Raw genomic sequence first — 6,606 nt, 5'->3', positions numbered from 1 at the left:
AGGTATTTAGATACATTTACATTACATTTAAGTCATTTAGCAGACGCTCTTATCCAGAGCGACTTACAAATTGGTGCATTCACCTTATGACATCCAGTAGAACAGTCACTTTACAATAGTGCATCTAAATCTTAAAGGGGGGTGAGAAGGATTACTTATCCTATCCTAGGTATTCCTTAAAGAGGTGGGGTTTCAGGTGTCTCCGGAAGGTGGTGATTGACTCCGCTGTCCTGGCGTCGTGAGGGAGTTTGTTCCACCATTGGGGGCCAGAGCAGCGAACAGTTTTGACTGGGCTGAGCGGGAACTGTACTTCCTCAGTGGTAGGGAGGCGAGCAGGCCAGAGGTGGATGAACGCAGTGCCCTTGTTTGGGTGTAGGGCCTGATCAGAGCCTGGAGGTACTGAGGTGCCGTTCCCTCACAGCTCCGTAGGCAAGCACCATGGTCTTGTAGCGGATGCGAGCTTCAACTGGAAGCCAGTGGAGAGAGCGGAGGAGCGGGGTGACGTGAGAGAACTTGGGAAGGTTGAACACCAGACGGGCTGCGGCGTTCTGGATGAGTTGTAGGGGTTTAATGGCACAGGCAGGGAGCCCAGCCAACAGCGAGTTGCAGTAATCCAGACGGGAGATGACAAGTGCCTGGATTTCAGGACCTGCGCGCTTCCTGTGTGAGGCAGGATCGAACTCTGCGGATGTTGTAGAGCATGAACCTACAGGAACGGGCCACCGCCTTGATGTTAGCTGAGAACGACAGGGTGTTGTCCAGGATCACGCCAAGGTTCTTAGCGCTCTGGGAGGAGGACACAATGGAGTTGTCAACCGTGATGGCGAGATCATGGAACGGGCAGTCCTTCCCCGGGAGGAAGAGCAGCTCCGTCTTGCCGAGGTTCAGCTTGAGGTGGTGATCCGTCATCCACACTGATATGTCTGCCAGACATGCAGAGATGCGATTCGCGACCTGGTCATCAGAAGGGGAAAAAGGAGAAGATTAATTGTGTGTATCTGCATAGCAAATGATAGGAGAGACCATGTGAGGTTATGACAGAGCCAAGTGACTTGGTGTATAGCGAGAATAGGAGAGGGCCTAGAACAGAGCGCTGGGGGGGACACGCAGTGGTGAGAGCGCGTGGTGAGGGAGACAGATTCTCGCCACGCCACCTGGTAGGAGCGACCTGTCAGGTAGGACGCAATCCAAGCGTGGGCCGCGCCGGAGATGCCCAACTCGGAGAGGGTGGAGAGGGGAGGATCTGATGGTTCACAGTATCGAAGGCAGCCGATAGGTCTAGAAGGATGAGAGCAGAGGAGAGAGAGTTAGCTTTAGCGGTGCGGAGCGCCTCCGTGATACAGAGAAGAGCAGTCTCAGTTGAATGACTAGTCTTGAAACCTGACTGATTTGGATCGAGAAGGTCATTCAGAGAGAGATAGCGGGAGAGCTGGCAAGGACGGCACGTTCAAGAGTTTTGGAGAGAAAAGAAAGTTGTAGTTGTCTGTAGTTGTTGACATCGGAGGGATCGAGTGTAGGTTTTTTCAGAAGGGGTGCAACTCTCGCTCTCTTGAAGACGGAAGGGACGAGCTAGCGGTCAGGGGATGAGTTGATGAGCGAGGTGAGGTAAGGGGAGAAGGTCTCCGGAAATGGTCTGGAGAAGAGAGGAGGGGATAGGGTCAAGCGGGCAGGTTGTTGGGCGGCCGGTCATTACAAGACGCGTGATTTCATCTGGAGAGAGAGGGAGAAAGAGGTCAGAGCACAGGGTAGGCAGTGTGAGCAGAACCAGCGGTGCCGTTTGACTTAGCAAACGAGGATCGGATGTCGTCGACCTTCTTTTTCAAAGTGGTTGACGAAGTCATCTGCAGAGAGGGAGGAGGGGGGAGGAGGATTCAGGAGGGAGGAGAAGGTGGCAAAGAGCTTCCTAGGGTTAGAGGCAGATGCTTGGAATTTAGAGTGGTAGAAAAATGGCTTTAGCAGCAGAGACAGAGGATGAAAATGTAGAGAGGAGGGAGTGAAAGGATGCCAGGTCCGCAGGGAGGCGAGTTTTCCTCCATTTCCGCTCGGCTGCCCGGAGCCCTGTTCTGTGAGCCGCAATGAGTCGTCCGAGCCACGGGGCGGGAGGGGAGGACCAGCCGGCCTGGAGGATAGGGGACATAGAGAGTCAAAGGATGCAGAAAGGGAGGAGAGGAGGGTTGAGGGGAGGCAGAATCAGGAGATAGGTTGAGAAGGTTTGAGCAGAGGGAAGAGATGATAGGATGGAAGAGGAGAGAGAAAGGAGAGAGAGCGAAGGTTGGGACGGCGCATACCATCCGAGTAGGGACAGTGTGGGAGGTGTTAGATGAGAGCGAGAGGGAAAAAGGATACAAGGTAGTGGTCGGAGACTTGGAGGGGAGTTGCAATGAGGTTAGTGGAAGAATAGCATCTAGTAAAGATGAGGTCGAGCGTATTGCCTGCTTTGTGAGTAGGGGGAAGGGTGAGAGGGTGAGGTCAAAAGAGAAGAGGAGGAAAGAAGGAGGCAGGGAGGAATGAGTCAAAGGTAGACGTGGGGAGGTTAAAGTCGCCCAGCACTGTGAGAGGTGAGCCGTCCTCAGGAAAGGAGCTTATCAAGGTATCAAGCTCATTACGAATCCTCCGAGGAACCTGGAGGGCGATAAATGATAAGGATGTTGTTTGAAAGGGCTGGGTAACTGTGACAGCATGGAATTCAAAGGAGGCGATAGACAGATGGGTAAGGGGAGAAAGAGAGAATGACCACTTGGGAGAGATGAGGATCCCGGTGCCACCACCCCGCTGACCAGAAGCTCGGGTGCGAGAACACGTGGGCGGACGAAGAGAGAGCAGTAGAGTAGCAGTAAGTCTGTGGAGATCCATGTTTCCGCAGTGCCAAGAAGTCGAGGGACTGGAGGGAGGCATAGGCTGAGATGAACTCTGCCTTGTTGGCCGCAGATCGGCAGTTCCAGAGGCTACCACCGAGACCTGGAACACCACGTGCCTGTCGCAGCGCTGGGACCAGATTAGGGTGGCCGCGGCCACGCGGTGTGGAGCGTTTGTATGGTCTGTGCAGAGAGGAGAGAAACAGGGATAGACAGACACATAGTTGACAGGCTACAGAAGAGGCTACGCTAATGCAAAGGAGATTGGAATGACAAGTGGACTACACGCCTCGAATGTTCAGAAAGTTGCTTACGTAGCAAGAATCTTATTGACTAAAATGATTAAAATGATACAGTACTGCTGAAGTAGGCTAGCTGGCAGTGGCTGCGTTTGTTGACACTACACTAATCAAGTCGTTCCGTTGAGTGTAATAGTTCCTGCAGTGCTGCTATTCTGGGGGCTAGCTGGCTAGCTAGCAGTGTTACTTACGTTACGCCATGCTAAAAGAACGACAATAGCTGGCTAGCTAACTCAGAAAATCGCTCTAGACTACACAATTATCTTTGGATACAAAGATGCTATGTAGCTAGCTATGTAGCTAGCTACGATCAAACAAATCAAACCGTTGTACTGTAATGAAATGAAATGAAAATGTGATACTACCTGTGAATGCGACCGGTTGTTGAGTTCTATTCAGTAGACGTTGGCTAGCTGTTAGCTGTTAGCTGTTAGCTAGCTAGCAGAGTCTCCTACGTTAAGGACGACAAATAGCTGGGCTAGCTAACCTCGGTAAATTAAGATAATCACTCTAAGACTACACACTCTAAACTACACAATTATCTAGGATACGAAGACAGCAAAGACAGCTATGTAGCTAGCTAACACTACACTAATCAAGTCGTTCAGTTGAGTGTAACAGTGCTGCTAATCGGTGGGCGTTTGCTAGCTGGCTAGCTGGTGAAGTGAAGACTACGTTAGACGACGAAATACGATAATTATGCAATTATCTTTGATACAGACGGCTATGTAGCTAGCTAAGAAGAAATTGCTAAGATTAGACAAATCAAACCGTTGTACTATAATGAAATGTAATGAAATGTAATGAAAAAGTTATACTACCTGCGGAGCGAAGTGCCGATGCGACCGCCGCTCCAACCCGGAAGTACATAGATCCTCTATGAGTCTGTGGAGGGATCCAAATTGTGGATTTAAAAGAAAACGCACAATGACACCTTTGTTTTTAAGCCCTGGATTTCTAGCCACTTGATATTATTGTTAGATCTGATTTTAATAGCTAACATTTTGTTGGCCATAATAAATAAATATGCTGATAGTGGACAACCTTGTTTTTTTCCTCTTGACAGTTTAATACTTTCTGAGAAGTAGCTATTATTTAATATTTCACACCTAGGGTTAATATACAGGTTGTATCACAACCGGCCGTGATTGGGAGTCCCATAGGACGGCACACAATTGGCCCAGCATCGTCTGGGTTTGGCCGGTGTAGGCTAATAACATGCTAATAACGGTCCTCTCTGCGTACATCGTAAAAGGTTTGGCATACCTTAACTGTATGTCATCCAGCCCTGCCGTTTTCCCAGACTTAAAGGCTTTAATTGCATCAAGAAGTTTCTCCTCTGTAATTTGGCCTTCACATGAGTCTTCCTATACAAGTGATATTGGACTGCATGGCCTCTAAAGACACATTTAAAAGTGTCCCATACAATAAGGGGATCTGCACCTATGTTACGTCAGAAAACGTCAGTTATAAATGATTCTGTCCTGGTTAAAAACAAGTTAGCATCCAATAGGCTTTGATAAATGTCCAATATCCTCTCCCATGGAAATTCTGTAAGAGTGATGTATATGCAAATTATTTGATGGTCTGACCCTATTCTATCCCCATCAACAGTTTCCTTCAAAGGATTGTTTGTATAGAATAATAATAGGGAGAGCCAACTAAAGGCGTTAACTCATTGCATCTATCCAGACCAAATGGATCACTGGGCCAGCCACTCTTAAACAGCACCTGGGCCAGCACAGGTGAAACACTTTCTGACTAACAAGATGGACAAGCCAGCACAGGTGTAACACATAGTGACTAGCAAGGTAACACCAATCGGTAACCCTTATATGCTGAATGGAAAAACCAAAGCCTGTAAAAATACAACCCAGCACTCACTTGAGTTGCAATTCAAGCTTTTTTTTCCATTTTCAATGTTCAACCTTACAGCACTGGTAGTCTTCTTCTGTTATACCAAGTTGTGGTCCCACACCATGGTCTACATGACAAACCTGGCCATCGAGACCTCCTCCTGGTCCTCACTCTGCCCCTGAGGATCTACTACCATCTGGGCTTGTCCGGGTTACCTCAGGTCTTGTGTGAAGGTAATGGCTGGCTCGGGGTTGTTACCAGGACTGGGGTCTATAACATGTACATTTAGTCAAGTCAATCCTTATTTTTCTTTTCTCTTCCTCATTCATTCATTCATTCATTTCAGGGATGGGCCTGGTTCTTCTGGTCAACATGTATGGCAAAGCATATTCCTCCCCTCACCTGCATGTGTTTCACCGCTGCATGGCCACGTGTGCCTACCCATGTTGTCCTGGGTCCAGGTGGGGCGTAAGAAAGCCCCGCTGGTCTGCCTTGGGGTGTGGCTGCTCACCGCAGGCGCCAGCCTCCCATCTACATCTCCAAACGCAGGTATAGGATACAACTAGGGCCAAGAATTTTTCCTGGTCAGGTTAACATGAGTGCTGATAAGATCTGTTTAGCCTTTTCGATCACAATTAACAAGACTACATGGACAGGGGGGACCTGATCCTAGTTCAGCACTGCTCTGAAAACGCTTTTTATGAATACCGGCCCTGGTCAGAGAACTCATGGCCCTATAACATCACGTCAGTCCTAAACGTATTTTCATTTCTATAGACACTGATATTCTCTCTTCTTCTCTTCTCTCTCTTCTTTCTTCTTTCTTCCCTCTCTCTGTACCCTCCTCTCTTTAGAGGTGTCCAAGGACATCGAGGTCAATTGTTTCGGGAACCTCCCAGTCTACGCCATGCAGCCCATGGCGGCCGCCACTTTAACCGTCGGCTTCGGCATCCCCTTATTGGCATGCTGTCTGTTCCTGGGCATTGATCCAGGCCATCACAAGGAGCTCCATAGCCCAAAACAGACTCTTCTTATCAGACTCTGGGAAGATTCAGAGGATGATCACCATCAGCCTGGTGATATTCCTCACTCTGTTTCCTGCCCTACCATGGGACTCTGGCCCTCCTCTATGTCCATAGGGAGGCGATAACATGCCCCCTTCTGGCAGCATACCACTATAGGTAGGTAGCTTTAGGTTTACTGTATCTATTTATGTTGTACATTTATTGTCTGTTGTATTTGAATTAATATGACTTATTAGTTTGTTATTAAAAATATTATTATTATTATTATTATTATTACAGCCTAATGGTGGCCTGTCTGAATGCCATGTTGGACCCACTAGCCTACTACTTCACAACAGACACGTTCAGGAGGAAGATGGATAAGGATTCTATCAGAACAGCTCTTAGAGGAACAACAGGGAATCCAGAGGACCAGTCGATACTTTAAAGATGTTCCATCAAGGGCGTAACAGTTTCTTGAACATTAGGGGGCGGAGTCTAACATTTGGGCATTATGGATGTTCCCTGTAAACAGTCACAGCTCTGAGGGGATCAACATGAGGGGATCCAGGGGACCTGTCAATACCTGAA

General features: G+C 48.4%; 1 pseudogene; it reads left to right on the top strand.

The window, feature by feature from the left end:
• Positions 1-5,073: 5,073 nt before the first annotated feature.
• Positions 5,074-6,605, top strand: LOC127922832 (lysophosphatidic acid receptor 6-like; annotated as a pseudogene).
• The last annotated feature ends 1 nt before the right edge of the window (position 6,606 follows it).

The sequence above is a fragment of the Oncorhynchus keta genome, unplaced genomic scaffold (assembly GCF_023373465.1).
Source record: "Oncorhynchus keta strain PuntledgeMale-10-30-2019 unplaced genomic scaffold, Oket_V2 Un_contig_27353_pilon_pilon, whole genome shotgun sequence".
Taxonomy (NCBI): domain Eukaryota; kingdom Metazoa; phylum Chordata; class Actinopteri; order Salmoniformes; family Salmonidae; genus Oncorhynchus; species Oncorhynchus keta.
Note: the sequence above shows the minus strand (reverse complement) of the source record. Positions and strands in the feature narration are given on the sequence as shown.